Raw genomic sequence first — 19,662 nt, 5'->3', positions numbered from 1 at the left:
TTCCCTGCCTGCATGCTCCCCAGTCCTTTAACCAGCTCCTCCACCCCAATTGGTGCCCCCAAACCAGCCACCTCCCGCTCCTCCACCCTTGGGAACCTCAGTTGGTCCAAGAATCGTCGCATCCCCTCTTTTCCCCCTGGGGGCTGGGACCTATACAGCTCCTCGTAAAAGGCCTTGAATGTATCATTCACTTTCACCGCACTCCGCACCGTAGTTCCCCTGCCATCCTTGACTCTACCTATTTCCCTCGCTGCCATCCTCTTACGGAGCTGATGTGCCAGCATCATATTCATACATCGCCCCCTGTGCCTTTCTCCACTGTGCCTCTGCCTTCCCCGTGGTCAACAGGTCGAACTCCGTCTGGAGACTTCGTCTCTCCCCGAGTAGTCCCTCATCAGGGGCCTCTGCATATCTCCTGTCCATCCTTAAAATCTCCCCCACTAACCTCTCCCTTTCCCTGCCCTCTCTCTTCTCCCTATGAGCCCTGATGGAGATTAACTCTCCCCTGACCACCGCCTTCAGCGCCTCCCATACTACTCCCACCTGCACCTCCCCGTTGTCATTGGCCTCCATATACCTTTCGATGCACCCCCGCACCCTCCCACACACTTCCTCGTCTGCCAGCAGTCCCACATCCAACCGCCACAACGGGCGTTGGTCCCTCTCCTCCTCCAGCTCTAGCTCCACCCAATGCGGGGCGTTGTCTGAAATAGCTATGGCCGAATACTCCGTTCCCTCCACTTTCAGGATCAATGCCCTGCCCAGAACAAAAAAATCTATCCGGGAATAGGCCTCATGTACATGGGAGAAAAAAGAAAATTCTCTGGCCAAGGGCCTGGCAAATCTCCATGGATCTACTCCCCCCACCTGATCCATAAACCCCCTGAGCACCTTGGCCGCAGCCGGCCTCTTCCACGTCCTAGATCTGGAACGATCTAATGCTGGGTCCAACACAGTGTTGAAATCCCCACCCATTCTCAAGCTCCCTACCTCCAAGTCCGGAATGCGCCCCAACATCCGTTTCATGAATCCAGCATCGTCCCAGTTCGGGGCGTATACATTTACCAATACTACCTCCGTCCCCTGCAACCTACCGCTCACCATCACGCATCGGCCTCCATTGTCCGCTACTATGTTCTTGGCCTCAAACGACACCCGCTTCCCCACCAGTATTGCCACCCCTCTATTCTTCGCATCCAGCCCCGAATGGAACACCTGTCCTCCCATCCCTTCCTTAACCTGACCTGATCTGCCACCTTCAGATGTGTGTCCTGAAGCATGACCACGTCTGCCTTCAGTCCCTTTAAGTGCACGAACACTCGGGCCCTCTTAACCGGGCCCATTTAGGCCTCTCGCATTCCACGTGATCAGCCGGATTGGGGGGCTACCCCCCACCCTCCCCCCCACCCCACCCACCCCACCCCCCCTCCCCCCCTCCACAACACCCCCCCCCCCCCCCCCCCCCCCACCCACCCCCGCCGACTAGCCATCTCCTATCTTAGGCCAGTCCCGTGCCCGCGTCTCCCGCACCCTCCAGTCCCCCAGACGGGGAACCCCCGCCCCGACCACCTCTTCCATTTTCAGTTCCCCCTCGGCCAGTGCAGCAGCAACCCTATTGTCCCCCCCTCTCTCCCCTTCCCTCCCCGCTAGATCCGCATCTAGCTCTTTTGCTCCCCCCATACTACTTCCGTGAGTCAGTTGACTTCTGCTGACCCCGGCTTCCCCCGCCTTCCAGTTGATCTCGCCCGTGTGGGAATCTCTCCTCCTCCTTACGTTCCTCCATCCCCCCCCTCCCTAGCGTGGGAAAAAGCCAGCCCCGCCCCCTGTGGCGCAGCTCCTGTTGCGGCCTTATCCCAGTTCCCCCATCCCCGAGTCTCACCTCCCTCCAGCACCGACGCCCACATTCCCCACTATCTCATCAAAAGAAAAAAGAACTCTTCCCCCATCCCCATCCATCATCCCACCCGTGAAACATTCTTTACCCATATTTACAACCCTGTATACAGTCAACATCTCCCCCACAACCACAGCCCCTCAGTTCAAGTCCAATTTTTCGGTTTGGATAAAGGTCCAAGCCTCTTCTGGCGTTTCGAAATAGTGGTGTCGGTCCTGATAAGTGGCCCACAGTCGCGAAGGTTGCAGCATTCCGAATCTCAATCTTTTTTTATGCAGCACCGCCTTGGCCCGGTTGAAGCCCGCTCTCCTCTTTGCCACCTCCGCACTCCAGTCTCCCATCTACTGCTCCGCACCTTCTTGGCCCATCTCAGGACACTCTCTTTGTCCGCGAAGCGATGGAACCTCACCATTATCGTCCTTGGCGACTCAACAGCCTTGGGTCTCCTCGCCAGGACCCGGTGAGCCCCTTCTAGCTCCAGGGGGCTCGGGGAAACCTCCGCACCCATCAGCGAATGGAGCATCGTGCTCACATATGCCCCGGCATCAGCCCCCTCCACTCCTTCGGGGAGACCCAGAATCCGGAGATTCTTCCTCCTCGACCTGTTCTCCAGGACCTCGAGTCTCTCGGCCCACCTCTTGTGCACCGCCTCGTGCGCTTCCATCTTTACCGCCAGGCCCAGGATCTCGTCCTCGTTCTCATTAGTTTTATCCCTCACCTCACGGAGCTCCACCGCCTGGGCCTTCTGGGTCTCCTTCAGCCCCTCGATCGCCAACAGCATTGGTGCCAGCACCTCCTTTTTAAGCTCCTCCACGCAGCGCCTGAGGAACTCCTGCTGGTGCGGCCCCCATGCTGCTTGATCTCCGTCCTCCGCCATCTTGATTTTTCCCCCTCGTTTTTGCCGCTGCTCCAAAGCCTCTTTCTCCGTCGCTCCACCGCTAATCCCCGCCATGCGACGTAACCTTCCCACACGGGATTCAATCAAAAAATTTCCATTGGGGCTCCTCCGGAGAGCCCAAAAGTCCGTTATAGCGGGAGCTGCCGAAATGTGCTAACCGGAAGTCTGAGTATTCTAAAACTTACAGAATTGTGATCACTATTCCCGAAGTAATCCCCAACTGAAACTTCAACCACCTGGCCGGGCTCATTCCCCAACAGCAGGTCCAGTATGGCCCCTTCCCGAGTTGGACTATTTACATACTGCTCTAGAAAACCCTCCTGGATGCTCCTTACAAATTCTGCTCCATCTAGACCTCTGACACTAAGTGTATCCAAGTCAATGTTGGGAAAATTAAAATCTCCTATCACCACTACCCTGTTGCTCCTACATCTTTCCATAATCTGTTTTCATATTTGTACCTCTATCTCACGCTCGCTGTTGGGCGGTCTGTAGTACAGCCTCAACATTGTTACCGCACCCTTCCTATTTCTGAGCTCTGCCCATATCGCCTCACTGCTCCATTCCTCCATAGTGCCCTCCTTCGGCACAGCTGTGATATCCTCTCTGACCAGTAATGCAACTCCTCCACCGCTTTTACCTCCCTCTCTAACCTGCCTGAAGCATCGATCTCCTGGGATATTTAGTTGCCAATCATGCCTTTCCCTCAACCAAGTCTCAGTAATAGCAATGACATCATACATGGGCCGAGTGGCCTAATTCTGCCCCTATGTCTTACGGTTATCAAGCAAGTCATCAAGCACCTATCTATTCTAATTGCATTTTCCAGCACGTGGTCCATAGGCTTGCATGCTATGGCATTTCAAATGCTTATCTAAATGCTTCTTAAACGTTGTGAGTGTTCCACCTCTACCACCCTTTAAGGTAGAGAGTTCCAGATTCCCACCACCCTCTGGGTCAAAAAGTTTTTTTTCCCGTCCAAGTCTCTTGCCCCTTACCTTAAATCTATGCTGTCTGGTTGTTGACACCTCTACTAAAGGGAAAGGTTTCTTCCCATCTACCCTATCTATGTCCCTCAATTTTGTACACCTCACTCAAGTCCGCTCGAAGGAAAACAACCTCAGCCGAACCAGACTCTCTTCATAGCCGAAACGCTCCAACCCAGACGATATCTCCTCTGCATCCTCTCAACTGCAATTACATTCTTTCTGTAGTGCGACGACCAGAACTGCACAGTACTTGAACTATGGCCTAACAAGTGCTTTATACAACCCCATCATAACCCCCCTGCTTTGGTTAGTCATCCCAAAATGCAATACCTCACACTAACTTCCATTTACCACTGTTTTGCCTCTCTGACCAGCTCGACTATATTGCCCTGTAATCTAAGGCTTTCCTCCTCACTATTTACTACATCACCAATTTTCATGTTATCTGCAAACCTATTGATCATAGCCCCTACATTCAAGTCTAGATCATTAATGTACACCACAAACAGAAAGGGACCCAGCACCATTCCATGCAAGACATTATTGGGCACAAGCTTCTAGTCACAAAACCAACCTTCAACCATCACCCTCTGCCTCCCGTTATTGAGCCACTTTTGGATTTAATTTGCCAAATTGTCCTGAATCCCATGGGCTCTTACCTTCTTGCTTTTTTTTAAAAGCAAATTCTTTTTCAATTTCTTTTTATCCTGTTAACTTGTTTCTACATCTAATAACCAAAATTTTGATTTGGTATATAAGTCATCTACATTGCAAACAATTCCTGTGCTTCATGCAAAGTCAATAATGTACATAATTCTTACTCGATAGTTGGTGATAGAGGACCTGTGAGCTTTTCTTCATGGTATCATCTGCTCAAGCTTGCCCTCCACTTTATTCATGATGCACTCTAGAAATTAAAATAAAACACTTGTGTTAAACAGTATATAGAAATTATGTAACCAAATTCTATGACACATTGAAAATCTCTACCATGAACATAGTAACATTTCAGATCCTAGGGTTTACAATTTGGAGAATATTATAAAGTCTGAAAGGAAACTTACTGAATTCTGTACAAAGAATCTAGCAAGCTAATTCGCATTCTTGTGTTAAAATTCTCCCATGGTCATCCTCTTTCCTATCGCTTCATCCCAACATCTTTTCTAAATTCCCACTGTTCTCCAATTCTGGTCTCGAATGCACCCTTGATTTCCATTGCCCCAGCAAGGTCAGTGGCCATGCTTTCAGTTGCCTAGGCTCTAAGATTTTCAATTTCCTTTTTAAACCTCTTAAGCCTTGCTACCTCTCTCTCTCTCCTCACTCAAGGCCCCACATAAACGCAAGGTGTTTGTGTATTCCTGGAGCCTTTTCACATGCTTGCCCACACGTTAGCACAGTGGTTAGCACTGTTGCTTCACAGCTCCAGGGACCCGGGTTCGATTCCCGGCTTGGGTCACTGTCTGTGCAGAGTCTGCATGTTCCTCTGTGTCTGCGAGGGTTTCCTCACACAGTCCAAAGATGCGCAGGTCAGGTGGAGTGCTCATGCCAAATTGCCCTTTGTGTCCAATAAAAAAGGTTGGGTGAGTTTCCTGGGTTACAGGGATAGAATGGAGGTGTAGGCTTGGGCAGGGTGCTCTTTCCAAGGGCCGGTGCAGACTCGATGGGCTGAATGGCATCCTTCTGCACTGTAAATTCTATAATTCATGACCCTGCAGAGATTCATCAGTCAACACAACAATACTGCTTCCTATGTCAATTGGAAAGCAAAAAAACTTATTACAATTGGATAATGCTCAACTGTCATCCACACAACCATTTTTCTTCTATTTTTAATTGTTTCATATCCGATAAAGAAATATTCAAGAAACATTACAGAAAAATCTTATCAGTTTTACTGTCCAATAACTCTCCAGGATTCCTGGGAAAATTCCTTACTAGCAAACAAGATAAAAACTTAAGGCCCAAAACCGTGGAGATTTTTACATCTGAGTGAGAAGGACGTTTCTTTTATCTCTCACGTCCATCAGGTCTACTCTCAAATTGACTTTCTTTGTGGTGGGTAGGTCTCTCCTTTCTGGGATGAGGCAATAGCTATTTCCGATCATGCTCTACACTTTGTGGACTTGGTGTTGGGGCCCATCCTAGATGATGGGGGAGCCCAGCACATCATCTCAAAAGCAAGGTTGAGGCATTTGCAACAATCTTCAGCTAGAGGTGTTGAGTGGATTATCCATCTCGGCCTCCTCCAGAGGTCCTCAACATCACAGATGGTGCAGCCAATTTGATTCGCTCATGTGATATCAAAAATGGCTGAAGGCATTGGATACTGCAAAGACTCTGGGCCTGGATAATATTCTGGCAATAGTACTGAAGACTCGTGCTCCAGAACTTAGTATGTCCCTAGCCAAGCTTTTCAAGTACAGCTATAACACTGGCATTTACCCAGCAATGTCCTTTACACAAAAAGCAGGACAAATCCAACTCAATTATTGCCCCATCAATTAAATCTCTATCATCAGTTAAGTGATGGAATGGTTCATCAACAATGTGATCAAGCGGCATTTGATTATCAATAATCGGTTCACTAATGTTCAGTTTTCGTTCCATCAGGGTCACTCAGCTCCTGACCTCATTACAGCCTTGGTTTAAACATGGAAAAAAAAGGAGTTGAACTTCGGAGGTGAGGTGAGAGTGCTGCCCTTGACAGCAAGGCCACATTTGACCGGGGCGGGCGGGGGAGCTGAGTCCGGGGGAGCTGAGTCCGGGCGGACGGACGGGCGGGGGAGCTGAGTCAGGGGGGACGGGCGGGCGGGGGAGCTGAGTCCGGGGCGGACGGGCGGGCGGGGGAGCTGAGTCCGGGACGAACGGGCGGGCGGGGGAGCTGAGTCTGGGCGGACGGGCGGTCAGGGGAGCTGAGTCCCGGGCGCACGGGTGGGCGGGGGAGCTGAGTCCGGGGCGGACGGGCGGGCGGGGGAGCTGAGCTGAGTCGGGGGCGGACGGGCGGGCGGGGGAGCTGAGTCGGGGGCGGACCGGCGCACGGGTGGGCTGAGTCCGGGGCGGACGGGCGGGCTGAGTCCGGGGCGGACGGGCGAGCTGAGTCCGGGGCGGGCGGGCGGGTGGGGGAGCTGACTCCGGGACGGATGGGCGGGCGGGGAAGCTGAGTCCCCAGCGGACGGACGGGCGGGGGAGCTGAGTCCGGGGGGACGGGCGGGCGGGGGAGCTGAGTCCGGGGGGACGGGCGGGCGGGGGAGCTGAGTCTGGGGCGGACGGGCGGGCGGGGGAGCTGAGTCCGGGACGAACGGGCGAGCGGGGGAGCTGAGTCCCGGGCGCACGGGTGGGCGGGGGAGCTGAGTCCGGGGCGGACGCGCGAGCTAGGTCCGGGGCGGAGGGGCGAGCTGAGTCCGGGGCGAACGGGCGGGCGGGGGAGCTGAGTCCGGGCCTCACGGGCGGGCGGGGGAGCTGAGTCCGGGGCGGAGGGGGGGAGATGAGTCTAGGGCGGGCGGCTGAGCTGAGTCCAGGGCGGACGGGCGGGCGAGCTGAGTCCGGGGCGGACGGGCGGGAGGGGGAGCTGAGTCCGGGCCTCACGGGCGGGCGGGAGAGCTGAGTCCGTGGCTTAGGGGGGAGATGAGTCTAGGGCAGACGGGCAGGCGGCTGAGCTGAGTCCGGGGCGGACGGGCGGGCGAGCTGAGTCCGGGGCGGACGGGCGGGCGGGGGAGCTGAGTCCGGGCCTCACGGGCGGGGCGGGGGAGCTGAGTCTGGGGCGCACGGGCGGGCGGGTGCACTGAGTCCGGGGCGGATGGGCGGGCTGAGTCCGGGGCGGACGGATGAGCTGAGTCCGGGGCGGACGCGCGAGCTAGGTCCGGGGCGGAGGGGCGAGCTGAGTCCGGGGCGAACGGGCGGGCGGGGGAGCTGAGTCTGGGGCGGACTGGCGGGCGCGGGAGCTGAGTCCGGGCCTCACGGGCGGGCGGGGGAGCTGAGTCCGGGGCGGAGGGGGGAGATGAGTCTAGGGCAGACGGGCGGGCGGCTGAGCTGAGTCCAGGGCGGACGGGCCGGCGAGCTGAGTCCGGGGCGGACGGGCGGGCGGGGGAGCTGAGTCCGCGCCTCACGGGCGGGCGGGGGAGCTGAGTCCGTGGCGGAGGGGGGAGGTGAGTCTAGGGCAGACGGGCGGGCGGCTGAGCTGAGTCCGGGGCGGACGGGCGGGCGAGCTGAGTCCGGGGCGGACGGGCGGGCGGGGGAGCTGAGTCCGGGCCTCACGGGCGGGGCGGGGGAGCTGAGTCCGGGGCAGAGGGGGGAGATGAGACTAGGGCAGACGGGCGGGCAGCTGAGCTGAGTCCGGGGCGGGCGGGCGGGCGAGCTGAGTCCGGGGCGGAAGGGCGGGCGGGGGAGCTGAGTCCGGGACGAACGGGCGGGCGGCTGAGCTGAGTCCGGGACGGACGGGCGGGGAAGCTGAGTCCGTGGCGGACGGGCGGGTGGGGGTGCTGAGTCCGGGGCGGGCGGGGGAGCTGGGTCCGGGGCGGACGGGCGGGCTGAGTCAGGGGCGGATGGAAGTCCGGGGGAGCTGAGTCCGGGGCGGACGGGCGGGTGGGGGAGCTGAGTCCGGGGCAGACTGGCGGGCGCGGGAGCTGAGCCCGGGCCTCACGGGCGGGCGGGGGAGCTGAGTCCGGGGCGCAGGGGGGAGATGAGTCCGGGGCGGACGGGCGAGCTGAGTCCGGGGCGGACAGGCGAGCTGAGTCCGGGGCGGACGGTCGAGCTGAGTCCGGGGCGGACGGTCAAGCTGAGTCCGGGGCGGACGGGGGAGCTGAGTCCGGGGCGGACGGGGGAGCTGTGTCCGGGGCGGATGGGCTGACAGGGGAGCTCAGTTTGGGGCGGACGGGGGAGCTGAGTCCGGGTCGGACGGGGGAGCTGAGTCCGGGACGGGCGGGCGGGTGGGGGAGCTGAGTCCGGGGTGGACGGGCGGGCGGCTGAGCTGAGTCCGGGGCGGACGGGCGGGCGGCTGAGCTGATACCGGGGCGGACGGGCGGGCGGAGCAGCTGAGTCCGGGGCGGACCGGCGGGCGGGGGAGCTGAGTCCGGGGCGGACGGGGGAGCTGAGTCCGGGACGGGCGGGCGGGTGGGGGAGCTGAGTCCAGGGCGGACGCGCGAGCGTGGTCCGGGGCGGAGGGGCGAGCTGAGTCCGGGGCGAACGGGCGGGCGGGGGAGCTGAGTCCGGGGCGGACTGGCGGGCGCGGGAGCTGAGTCCGGGCCTCACGGGCGGGCGGGGGAGCTGAGTCCGGGGCGGAGGGGGGAGATGAGTCCGGGGCGGACGGGCGAGCTGAGTCCGGGGCGGACGGGCGAGCTGAGTCCGGGGCGGACGGGGGGAGCTGAGTCCGGGGCGGACGGGGGAGCTGAATCTGGGGCGGACAAGCGGACGGGGGAGCTGTGTCCGGGGCGGATGGGCTGTCGGGGGAGCTCAGTTTGGGGCGGACGGGGGAGCTGAGTCCGGGGCGGACGGGGGAGCTGAGTCCGGGACGGGCGGGCGGGTGGGGGAGCTGAGTCCGGGGCGGACGGGGCGGGCGGCTGAGCTGAGTCCGGGGCGCACGGGTGGGCGGGGAGCTGAGTCCGGGGCGGGCGGGGAGCTGAGTCCGGGGCGGGCGGTGGAGCTGAGTCCGGGGCACACGGGTGGGTGGGGGCGCACGGGTGGGCGGGGGAGCTGATTCGGGGCGGACTGGCGGGCGGGGAGCTGAGTCCGGGGCGCACGGTGCGGGCGGGGGAGCTGAGTCCGGGGCGGGGGAGCTGAGTCCGAGGCAGAGGGGGGATCTGAGTCCGGGGCGGGCGGGGGAGCTGAGTCCGGGGGAGCTGAGTCCGGGCGGACGGACGGGCGGGGGAGCTGAGTCCGGGGGGACGGGCGGGCGGGGGAGCTGAGTCCGGGGCGGACGGGCGGGCGGGGGAGCTGAGTCCGGGACGAACGGGCGGGCGGGGGAGCTGAGTCCGGGCGGACGGGCGGTCAGGGGAGCTGAGTCCCGGGCGCACGGGTGGGCGGGGGAGCTGAGTCCGGGGCGGTCGGGCGGGCGGGGGAGCTGAGCTGAGTCCGGGGCGGACGGGCGGGCGGGGCAGCTGAGTCGGGGGGCGGACCGGCGGGCGGGGGAGCTGAGTCGGGGGGCGGACCGGCGCACGGGTGGGCTGAGTCCGGGGCGGACGGGCGGGCTGAGTCCGGGGGCGGACGGGCGAGCTGAGTCCGGGGCGGGCGGGCGGGTGGGGGAGCTGACTCCGGGACGGATGGGCGGGCGGGGAAGCTGAGTCCCGGGCGGACGGACGGGCGGGGGAGCTGAGTCCGGGGGGACGGGCGGGCGGGGGAGCTGAGTCCGGGGGGACGGGCGGGGCGGGGGAGCTGAGTCTGGGGCGGACGGGGCGGGCGGGGGAGCTGAGTCCGGGACGAACGGGCGGGCGGGGGAGCTGAGTCCCGGGCGCACGGGTGGGCGGGGGAGCTGAGTCCGGGGCGGACGCGCGAGCTAGGTCCGGGGCGGAGGGGCGAGCTGAGTCCGGGGCGAACGGGCGGGCGGGGGAGCTGAGTCCGGGCCTCACGGGCGGGCGGGGGAGCTGAGTCCGGGGCGGAGGGGGGAGATGAGTCTAGGGCGGGCGGCTGAGCTGAGTCCAGGGCGGACGGGGCGGGCGAGCTGAGTCCGGGGCGGACGGGCGGGAGGGGGAGCTGAGTCCGGGCCTCACGGGCGGGCGGGGGAGCTGAGTCCGTGGCTTAGGGGGGAGATGAGTCTAGGGCAGACGGGCAGGCGGCTGAGCTGAGTCCGGGGCGGACGGGCGGGCGGGGGAGCTGAGTCCGGGCCTCACGGGCGGGCGGGGGAGCTGAGTCCGGGGCAGAGGGGGGAGATGAGTCTAGGGCAGACGGGCGGGCGGCTGAGCTGAGTCCGGGGCGGACGGGCGGGTGAACTGAGTCCGGGGCGGACGGGCGGGCGGGGGAGCTGAGTCCGGGGCGGGCGGACGACGGGCGGGGGAGCTGAGACTGCGGCGGACTGGCGGGCGGGGGAGCTGAGTCCGGGGCGGACGGGCAGGCATGGGGAGCTGAGTCCGGGGCGGACGGGCTGGCGGGGGAGCGGAGTCCGGGGTGGATGGGCGGGCGGGGGAACTGAGTCCGGGGCGCACGGGTGGGCGGGGCAGCTGAGTCGGGGGCGGACCGGCGGTCGGGGGAACTGAGTCCGGGGCGGACCGACGGGCGGGGGAGCTGAGTCCGGGGCGCACGGGCGGGCGGCGGAGCTGTGTCCCGGGCGGAGATGAGTCCACGGCGGGCGGGCGGGTGGGGGAGCTGACTCCGGGGCGGACAGGCGGGCGGGGAAGCTGAGTCCGGGGTGGACGGGGAAGCTGAGTCCGGGGCGCACGGGTGGGCGGGGAGCTGAGTCCGGGGCGGACGGGCGGGCGGCTGAGCTGACTCCGGGGCGGACAGGCGGGCGGGGAAGCTGAGTCCGGGGCGGGCGGGGGAGCTGAGTCCGGGGCGGACGGGCGGGCGGGGGAGCTGAGTCCGGCGCGGACGGGCGTGGCGGGGGAGCTGAGTCCGGGGCGGACAGGGGAGCTGAGTCCGGGGCGGACAGGGGAGCTGAGTCCGGGGCGGACGGGGGAGCTGAGTCCGGGACGGGCGGGCGGGTGGGGGAGCTGAGTCCGGGGCGGACGGGCGGGCGGCTGAGCTGAGTCCGGGGCGCACGGTTGGGCGGGGAGCTGAGTCCGGGGCGGACGGCTGAGCTGAGTCCGGGGCGGACGGGCGGGGCAGCTGGGTCCGTGGCGGACGGGCGGGTGGGGCAGCTGAGTCTGGGATGGACGGGCGGGTGGGGGAACTGAGTGCAGGGCAGATGGGTGGGGGAGCTGAGTCCGGGGCGTGCGTGCGGGCGGATGGGGGAGCTGACTCCGGGGCGGACGGGCGGGCGACGAAGCTGAGTCCCGGAAGGACGGATGGGCGACGAAGCTGAGTCCGGGGCGGACGGACGGGCGGGCGGGGGAGCTGAGTCCGGGGCGCACCGGCGGGCGGGTGAGCTGAGTCCGGTGCGGACGGGCGGGCTGAGTCCGGGGCGGACGGATGAGCTGAGTCCGGGGCGGATGGGCGGGCTGAGTCCGGTGCGGACGGGCGGGCTGAGTCCGGGGCGGACGGATGAGCTGAGTCCGGGGCGGACGCGCGAGCTAGGTCCGGGGCGGAGGGGCGAGCTGAGTCCGGGGCGAACGGGCGGGCGGGGGAGCTGAGTCCGGGGCGGACGGGCGGGCGGGGAAGCTGAGTCCGGGGCGCACGGGTGGGCGGGGAGTTGAGTCCGGGGCGGACGGGCGGGCGGCTGAGCTGAGTCCGGGGCGGACGGGCGAGCTGAGTCCGGGGCGAACGGGCGGGCAGGGGAGCTGAGTCCGTGGCGGACTGTCGGGCGCAGGAGCTGAGTCCGGGCCTCACGGGTGGGCGGGGGAGCTGAGTCCGGGGCGGAGGGGCGTGGCGGGGGAGCTGAGGCCGGGGCGGACAGGGGAGCTGAGTCCGCGGCGGACAGGGGAGCTGAGTCCGGGGCGGGGGACGGGCGGCTGAGCTGAGTCCGGGGCGGACGGGCGGGGGAGCTGAGTCCGTGGCGGACGGGCGGGTGGGGGTGCTGAGTCCGGGGCGGGCGGGGGAGCTGAGTCCGGGGCGGACGGGCGGGCGGGGGAGCTGAGTCTGGGGTGGACGGGCGGGTGGGGGAACTGAGTGCAGGGCAGATGGGCGGGGGAGCTGAGTCCTGGGCGTGCGGACGGGTGGGGGAGCTGAGTCCGGGGCGCACGGGTGCGCGGGGGAGCTGAGTCCGGGGCGGACGGGGGAGCTGAGTCCGGGACGGGCGGGCGGGTGGGGGAGCTGAGTCCGGGGCGGACGGGCGGGCGGCTGAGCTGAGTCCGGGGCGCACGGTTGGGCGGGGAGCTGAGTCCGGGGCGGACGGGCGGGGCAGCTGAGTCCGTGGCGGACGGGCGGGTGGGGGTGCTGAGTCCGGGGCCGGCGGGGGAGCTGAGTCCGGGGCGGACGGGCGGGCGGGGGAGCTGAGGTCTGGGGGTGGACGGGCGATTGGGGGAACTGAGTGCAGGGCAGATGGGCGGGGGAGCTGAGTCCGGGGCGTGCGTGCGGGCGGGTGGGGGAGCTGACTCCGGGGCGGACGCTGCGAGCGAGGTCCGGGGCGGAGGGGCGGAGCTGAGTCCGGGGCGAACGGGCGGGCGGGGGAGCTGAGTCCGGGGCGGAGGGGGGAGATGAGTCTAGGGCAGACGGGCGGGCGGCTGAGCTGAGTCCGGGGCGGACGGGCGGATGGGGTGCTGAGTCCGGGCGGGCGGGGGAGCTGAGTCCGGGGCGGACGGGCGGGCGGGGGAGCTGAGTCTGGGGTGGACGGGCGGGTGGGGGAACTGAGTGCAGGGCAGATGGGCGGGGGAGCTGAGTCCGGGGCGTGCGTGCGGGCGGGTGGGGGAGCTGACTCCGGTGCGGACGGGCGGGCGACGAAGCTGAGTCCCGGAAGGACGGATGGGCGACGAAGCTGAGTCCGGGGCGGGCAGGCGGTGGAGCTGAGTCCGGGGCGCACGGGCGGGCGGCGTGAGCTGAGTCCGGGGCGGATGGGCGGGCTGAGTCCGGGGCGGACGGATGAGCTGAGTCCGGGGCGGACGCGCGAGCTAGGTCCGGGGCGGAGGGGCGAGCTGAGTCCGGGGCGAACGGGCGGGCGGGGGAGCTGAGTCCGGGCGGACTGGCGGGCGCGGGAGCTGAGTCCGGGTCTCACGGGCGGGCGGGGGAGCTGAGTCCGGGGCGGAGGGGGGAGATGAGTCCGGGGCGGACGGGCGAGCTGAGTCCAGGGCGGTCGCGCGAGCGAGGTCCGGGGCGGAGGGGGGCGAGCTGAGTCCGGGGGCGAACGGGCGGGCGGGGGAGCTGAGTCCGGGGTGGACTGGCGTGCGCGGGAGCTGAGTCCGGGCCTCACGGGCGGGCGGGGGAGCTGAGTCCGGGGCGGAGGGGGGAGATGAGTCCGGGGCGGACGGGGCGAGCTGAGTCCAGGGCGGACGGGCGAGCTGAGTCCGGGGCGGACGGGGGAGCTGAGTCCGGGGCGGACGGAGGGGAGCTGAATCTGGGGCGGACAAGCGGACGGGGGAGCTGTGTCCGGGGCGGATGGGCTGTCGGGGGAGCTCAGTTTGGGGCGGACGGGGGAGCTGAGTCCGGGGCGGACGGGGGAGCTGAGTCCGGGGCGGACGGGGGAGCGGAGTCTGGGACGGGCGGGCGGGTGGGGAGCTGAGTCCGGGGCGGACGGGCGGGCGGCTGAGCTGAGTCCGGGGCGGACGGGCGGGCGGGGAAGCTGAGTCCGGGGCGCACGGGTGGGCGGGGAGCTGAGTCCGGGGCGGGCGGTGGAGCTGAGTCCGGGGCGCACGGGTGGGTGGGGGCGCACGGTGTGGGCGGGGGAGCTGATTCGGGGCGGACTGGCGGGCGGGGAGCTGAGTCCGGGGCGCACGGGCGGGCGGGGGAGCTGAGTCCGGTGCGGGGGAGCTGTGTCCGGGGCGGAGGGGGGATCTGAGTCCGGGGCGGACGGGCGGGCGGGGGAGCTGAGTCCGGGGAGCTGAGTCCGGGGCGCACGGGCGAGCTGACTCGCGGGCGGACGGGCGAGCTGAGTCAGGGCGGATGGGAGTCCGGGGAGCTGAGTCCGGGGCGGACGGGCGAGCTGAGTCCGGGGCGGACGAGCGAGCTGAGTCCGGGGCGGACGAGCGAGCTGAGTCCGGGGCGGAAAGGCGAGCTGAGTCGGGGCGGAAAGGCGAGCTGAGTCCGGGGCGGACGAGCGAGCTGAGTCCGGGGCGGAGGGGCGAGCTGAGTCCGGGGCGGACGAGCGAGCTGAGTCCGCGGCGGATGGGAGTCCGGGCGAGCTGAGTCCGGGGCGGACGGACGAGCTGAGTCCGGGGCGGAGGGGCGGGCGGGGAAGCTGAGTCCGGGGCGGACAGGCGGGCGGGGAAGCTGAGTCCGGGGCGCACGGGTGGGCGGGGAAGCTGAGTCCGGGGCGGACAGGCGGGCGGGGAAGCTGAGTCCAGGGCGCACGGGTGGGCGGGGAGCTGAGTCCGGGGCAGGCGGCTGAGCTGAGTCCGGGGCGGACGGGCGGGGAAGCTGAGTCCGTGGCGGACGGGGCGGGTGGGGTGCTGAGTCCGGGGCGGGCGGGGGAGCTGGGTCCGGGGCGGACTGGCGGGCTGAGTCAGGGGCGGATGGGAGTCCGGGGGAGCTGAGTCCGGGGCGGGCGGGCGAGCTGAGTCCGGGGCGGACGGTCGAGCTGAGTCCGGGGCGGACGGGCGAGCTGAGTCCGTGGCGGACGGGCGAGCTGAGTCCGGGGCGGATGGGTGGACGGGGGAGCTGAAGTCCGGGGCGGACGGGGGAGCTGAGTCCGGGGCGGACGGGGGAGCTGAGTCCGGGGCGGACGGGGGAGCTGAGTCTGGGGCGGACGGGCGGACGGGGGGAGCTGTGTCCGGGAGGATGGGCTGACGGGGGAGCTCAGTTTGGGGCGGACGGGGGAGCTGAGTCCGGGGCGGACAGGGGAGCTGAGTCCGGGGCGGACGGGGGAGCTGAGTCCGGGACGGGCGGGCGGGTGGGGGAGCTGAGTCCGGGGTGGACGGGCGGGCGGCTGAGCTGAGTCCGGGGCGCACGGTTGGGCGGGGAGCTGAGTCCGGGGCGGAGGGGCGGGCGGCTGAGCTGAGTCCGGGGCGGACGAGCGGGGCAGCTGAGTCCGTGGTGGACGGGCGGGTGGGGGTGCTGAGTCCGGGGCGGCCGGGGGAGCTGAGTCTGGGGCGGACGGGCGGGCGGGGGAGCTGAGACCGGGGCGGAGGGGGGAGATGAGTCCGGGGCGGTCGGGCGGTCTGCGTCCGGGGCGGACGGTGAGCTGAGTCCGGGGCGGACGTGCGAGCTAGGTCCGGGGTGGAGGGCGAGCTGAGTCCGGTGTGAACGGGCGGGCGGGGGAGCTGAGTCCGGGGCGGACTGGCGGGCGGGGAGCTGAGTCCGGGGCGGACTGGCGGGCGGGGAGCTGAGTCCGGGGCGCACGGGCGGGCGGGGGAGCTGAGTCCGGGGCGCACGGTTGGGCGGGAGCTGGGTCCGGGGCGGACGGGGCGGGCGGCTGAGCTGAGTCCGGGGCGGACGAGCGGACGGGGGAGCTGTGTCCGGGGCGGATGGGCTGTCGGGGGAGCTCAGTTTGGGGCGGACGGGGGAGCTGAGTCCGGGGCGGACGGGGGAGCTGAGTCCGGGGCGGACGGGGGAGCTGAGTCCGGGACGGGCGGGCGGGTGGGGGAGCTGAGTCCGGGGCGGACGGGGCGGGCGGCTGAGCTGAGTCCGGGGCGGACGGGCGGGCGGGGGAAGCTGAGTCCGGGGCGCACGGGTGGGCGGGGAGCTGAGTCCGGGGCGGGCGGTGGAGCTGAGTCCGGGGCGCACGGGTGGGTGGGGGCGCACGGGTGGGCGGGGGAGCTGATTCGGGGCGGACTGGCGGGCGGGGAGCTGAGTCCGGGGCGCACGGGCGGGCGGGGGAGCTGAGTCCGGTGCGGGGGAGCTGAGTCCGGGGCGGAGGGGGGATCTGAGTCCGGGGCGGACGGGCGGGCGGGGGAGCTGAGTCCGGGGGAGCTGAGTCCGGGGCGGACGGGCGAGCTGACTCCGGGGCGGACGGGCGAGCTGAGTCAGGGGCGGATGGGAGTCCGGGAGCTGAGTCCGGGGCGGACGGACGGGCTGAGTCAGGGGCGGATGGGAGTCCGGGGAGCTGAGTCCGGGGCGGACGGGCGAGCTTAGTCAGGGGCGGATGGTGGACGGGGGAGCTGAGTCCGGGGCGGACGGGGGAGCTGAGTCCGGGGCGGACGGGGGAGCTGAGTCCGGGGCGGACGGGGGAGCTGAGCCCGGGGCGGACGGGGGAGCTGAGTCTGGGGCGGACTGGAGAGCTGTGTCCGGGGCGGTTGGGCTGACGGGGAGCTCAGTTTGGGGCGGACGGGGGAGCTGAGTCCGGGGCGGACAGGGGAGCTGAGTCCGGGGCGGACGGGGGAGCTGAGTCCGGGACGGGCGGGCGGGTGGGGGAGCTGAGTCCGGGGCGGACGGGCGGGCGGCTGAGCTGAGTCCGGGGCGCACGGGCGGGGCAGCTGAGTCCGTGGCGGCCCGGCGGGTGGGGGTGCTGAGTCCGGGGCGGGCAGGGGAGCTGAGTCCGGGGCGGACGGGCGGGCGGGGGAGCTGAGTCTGGGGTGGACGGGCGGGTGGGGGAACTGAGTGCAGGGCAGATGGGCGGGGGAGCTGAGTCCGGGGCGTGCGTGCGGGCGGGCGACGAAGCTGAGTCCGGGGCGGACGGACGGGCGACGAAGCTGAGTCCGGGGCGGACGGACGGGCGGGCGGGGGAGCTGAGTCCGGGGCGCACGGGCGGGCGGGTGAGCTGAGACCGGGGCGGATGGGCGGGCTGAGTCCGGTGCGGACGGGCGGGCTGAGTCCGGGGCGGACGGATGAGCTGAGTCCGGGGCGGACGCGCGAGCTAGGTCCGGGGCGGAGGGGCGAGCTGAGTCCGGGGCGAACGGGCGGGCGGGGGATCTGAGTCCGGGGCGGACTGGCGGGCGCGGGAGCTGAGTCCGGGCCTCACGGGCGGGCGGGGGAGCTGAGTCCGGGGCGGAGGGGGGAGATGAGTCTAGGGCAGACGGGCGTGCGGCTGAGCTGAGTCCGGGGCGGACGGGCGGGCGAGCTGAGTCCGGGGCGGACGGGCGGGCGGGGGAGCTGAGTCCGGGGCGGGCGGACGACGGGCGGGGGAGCTGAGATTGGGGCGGACTGGCGGGCGGGGGAGCTGAGTCCGGGGCGGACGGGCAGGCAGGGGGAGCTGAGTCCGAGGCGGACGGGCTGGCGGGGTGCTGAGTCCGGGGCCGACGGGCGGGCGGGGGAGCGGAGTCCGGGGTGGACGGGCGGGCGGGGGAACTGAGTCCGGGGCGCACGGGTGGGCGGGGGAGCTGAGTCCGGCGCGGACGGGCGTGGCGGGGGAGCTGAGTCCGGGGCGGACGGGCGGGCGGCTGAGCTGATACCGGGGCGGACGGGCGGGCGGAGCAGCTGAGTCCGGGGCGGACCGGCGGGCGGGGCAGCTGAGTCCGGGGCGCACGGGCGGGCTGAGTCCGGGGCGGACGGGCGGGCTGAGTCCGGGGCGGACAGTCGAGCTGAGTCCGGGGCGGACGGGCGAGCTGAGTCCGGGGCGGACAGGCGAGCTGAGTCCGGGTCGGATGGTGGACGGGGGAGCTGAGTCCGGGGCGGACGGGGGAGCTGAGCCCGGGGCGGACGGGGGAGCTGAGTCTGGGGCGGACGGTGGAGCTGTGTCCGGGGCGGATGGGCTGACGGGGAGCTCAGTTTGGGGCGGACATGGGAGCTGAGTCCGGGCGGACAGGGGAGCAGAGTCCGGGGCGGACGGGGGAGCTGAGTCCGGGACGGGCGGGCGGGTGGGGGAGCTGTGTCCGGGGCGGACGGCTGAGCTGAGTCCGGGGCGCACGGTTGGGCGGGGAGCTGAGTCCGGGGCGGACGGGGTGGGCGGCTGAGCTGAGTCCGTGGCGGACGGGCGGGTGTGGGTGCTGAGTCCGGGGCGGGCGGGGGAGCTGAGTCCGGGGCGGACGGGCGGGCGGGGGAGCTGAGTCTGGGGTGGACGAGCGGGTGGGGGAACTGAGTGCAGGGCAGATGGGCGGGAGAGCTGAGTCCGTGGCGTGCGTGCGGGCGGGTGGGGGAGCTGACTCCGGGGCGGACGGGCGGGCGACGAAGCTGAGTCCCGGAAGGACGGATGGGCGACGAAGCTGAGTCCGGGGCGGACGGACGGGCGGGCGGGGGAGCTGAGTCCGGGGCGCACGGGCGGGTGACCTGAGTCCGGGGCGGATGGGCGGGCTGAGTCCGGGGCGGACGGATGAGCTGAGTCCGGGGCGGACGCGCGAGCTAGGTCCGGGGCGGAGGGGCGAGCTGAGTCCGGAGCGAACGGGCGGGCGGGGGAGCTGAGTCTGGGGCGGACTGGCGGGCGCGGGAGCTGAGTCCGGGCCTCACGGGCGGGCGGGGGAGCTGAGTCCGTGGCGGAGGGGGGAGATGAGTCTAGGGCAGACGGGCGGGCGGCTGAGCTGAGTCCGGGGCGGACGGGCGGGCGAGCTGAGTCCGGGGCGGACGGGCGGGCGGGGGAGCTGAGTCCGGGCCTCACGGGCGGGCGGGGGAGCTGAGTCCGGGGCAGAGGGGGGAGATGAGACTAGGGCAGACGGGCGGGCGGCTGAGCTGAGTCCGGGGCGGACGGGCGGACGAGCTGAGTCCGGGGCGGACGGGCGGGCGGGGGAGCTGAGTCCAGGGCGGGCGGACGACGGGCGGGGGAGCTGAGACTGGGGCGGAGTGGCGGGCGGGGGAGCTGAGTCCGGGGCGGACGGGCAGGCAGGGGGAGCTGAGTCCGGGGCGGACGGGCTGGCGGGGGAGCGGAGTCCGGGGTGGATGGGCGGGCGGGGGAACTGAGTCCGGGGCGCACGGGTGGGCGGGGGAGCTGAGTCCGGAGCGGACGGGCGTGGCGGGGGAGCTGAGTCCGGGGCGGACGGGCGGGCGGCTGAGCTGATACCGGGGCGGACGGGCTGGCGGAGCAGCTGAGTCCGGGGCGGACCGGCGGGCGGGGGAGCTGACTCCGGGACGGACGGGCGGGCGGGGAAGCTGAGTCCCGGGCGGACGGACGGGCGGGGGAGCTGAGTCCGGGGGGACGGGCGGGCGGGGGAGCTGAGTCCGGGGGGACGGGCGGGCGGGGGAGCTGAGTCCGGGACGAACGGGCGGGCGGGGGAGCTGAGTCCGGGCGGACGGGGGAGCTGAGTCCCGGGCGCACGGGTGGGCGGGGCAGCTGAGCCCGGGGCGGACGGGGGAGCTGAGTCTGGGGCGGACGGGGGAGCTGTGTCCGGGGCGGATGGGCTGAC

At 69.0% G+C, this 19,662-nt stretch overlaps 1 long non-coding RNA gene across 1 annotated transcript in view; it reads right to left on the bottom strand.

Moving 5' to 3' along the window:
* Positions 1 to 19,662, bottom strand: part of LOC140425363 (uncharacterized) — a 184,916-nt gene that overhangs the window by 124,903 nt on the left and 40,351 nt on the right. Inside the window, exon 2 of the long non-coding RNA XR_011947842.1 lies at positions 4,603 to 4,688. This is a non-coding gene — a long non-coding RNA (uncharacterized lncRNA). The remainder of the gene's footprint in view (positions 1 to 4,602; positions 4,689 to 19,662) is intronic.

The sequence above is a fragment of the Scyliorhinus torazame genome, chromosome 6 (assembly GCF_047496885.1).
Source record: "Scyliorhinus torazame isolate Kashiwa2021f chromosome 6, sScyTor2.1, whole genome shotgun sequence".
In the NCBI taxonomy this organism is placed as follows: Eukaryota; Metazoa; Chordata; class Chondrichthyes; order Carcharhiniformes; family Scyliorhinidae; genus Scyliorhinus; species Scyliorhinus torazame.
Note: the sequence above shows the minus strand (reverse complement) of the source record. Positions and strands in the feature narration are given on the sequence as shown.